The sequence below is a fragment of the Tupaia chinensis genome, unplaced genomic scaffold, assembly GCF_000334495.1.
Source record: "Tupaia chinensis unplaced genomic scaffold, TupChi_1.0 Scaffold150288_1, whole genome shotgun sequence".
NCBI lineage: Eukaryota > Metazoa > Chordata > Mammalia > Scandentia > Tupaiidae > Tupaia > Tupaia belangeri.
This window is the reverse complement of record NW_006210128.1, coordinates 2,205,614-2,206,687: the sequence shown is the minus strand read 5'-3', so window position 1 is coordinate 2,206,687 and position 1,074 is coordinate 2,205,614. Positions and strand designations below refer to the sequence as shown.

Genomic DNA, 1,074 nt, shown 5'->3' with positions numbered 1-1,074 from the left:
GGCGGTCCTGCGCCCGCTCGTCCCGCAGCGGCTCTTGGGGGTCGCTCTGGCTGCTCAGATTGTGCTCAGATCCCGGGCCCAACAGCCGCCCCTCGTCTGCTCTCGAGTTGGCCCCGAGCCGAGGACAGCCCGGCTGGGCTTTGCGTCCAAGAGTGAAGCCTGCGTTCCCTCGCCTCGCGCTGACCCGGCTCTCATTACAACGGCCGGACTGTGCCGTGGGCTCTGGGCACCTGGAGCCACGAAGGGGATCCGCGTGGGCAGCCCCCTTACCTTCCTGGAGAAACGGCGCGCCGAGGTGGGGGCGGAGTGGGGTATGTGTGTGAAGCGCATCCCTACTTGGTGGCAGGAAAAAGACAGAGAGCACACGCCCGGGCTCTATTAATAGCCGGTGTCTGGCGGGGCTGCGGTGCATTTCACATATGGGCACCCATATGCAGCGTGGGGCGGGGACGGGGGTGTGGCGCGGGAACTGGCCCTGTCTTGGCGGAATGCAGAGAGGTGCAGACCCTTCCCGACCTCCTTCCCTCCAGGTTTTGGCTCTGCAGCTCACCCCTGCCCCACAGCGTAGGCAGCAAAGCCTTTCAAATTCCCATTCTCGCAGAGACTAGAAGCTTGCATCTGGCAACTGTCGGCTTCGAAATAAACACGCTTTGGGGCTCGAAAGCAGCGGGGCGTTCGGTCGCTCGAGCGTCTCCTTGAGTTAGGGCAAAGCCAGCAGGCGCGCGGTCCCGGCCACTTCCTCTTCCCCACCCCCACGGAGGGCACATTGAGGTGGAGCGCAAGGGGCCTCGCCTTACAGCGGAGCGGGCCTTCCGGGTCCCCTCGCCCTCGCTCTCTCTCGAATCGCCAACCCGCGGAAGAGATTGCTAAAAATAGCTCACACTCAAGGCCGTGCTTGGGTGAGGCGCTGGGCGAGCCACGTAGCCGGCCCTGCAGCCAGGTGGCTGGAGCGCGGGCAGCGACAAGGCTCTTCCCCTTGTCTCCTCACCCTATCCTGCTTGTTTTCTTATAAAAAAGTTTTCATGGGGGGGTCTTCTATCCCCCAGACCCTCCCCCCCCTGTTTGTCCTCGGGG

The 1,074-nt window shown here is 63.9% G+C and overlaps 1 protein-coding gene across 4 annotated transcripts in view; it reads left to right on the top strand.

The window, feature by feature from the left end:
- The window catches only part of PRMT8 (protein arginine methyltransferase 8), a 111,857-nt gene that overhangs the window by 3,138 nt on the left and 107,645 nt on the right, over positions 1-1,074 (top strand). The gene's annotated exons all lie outside the window — the stretch shown is intronic.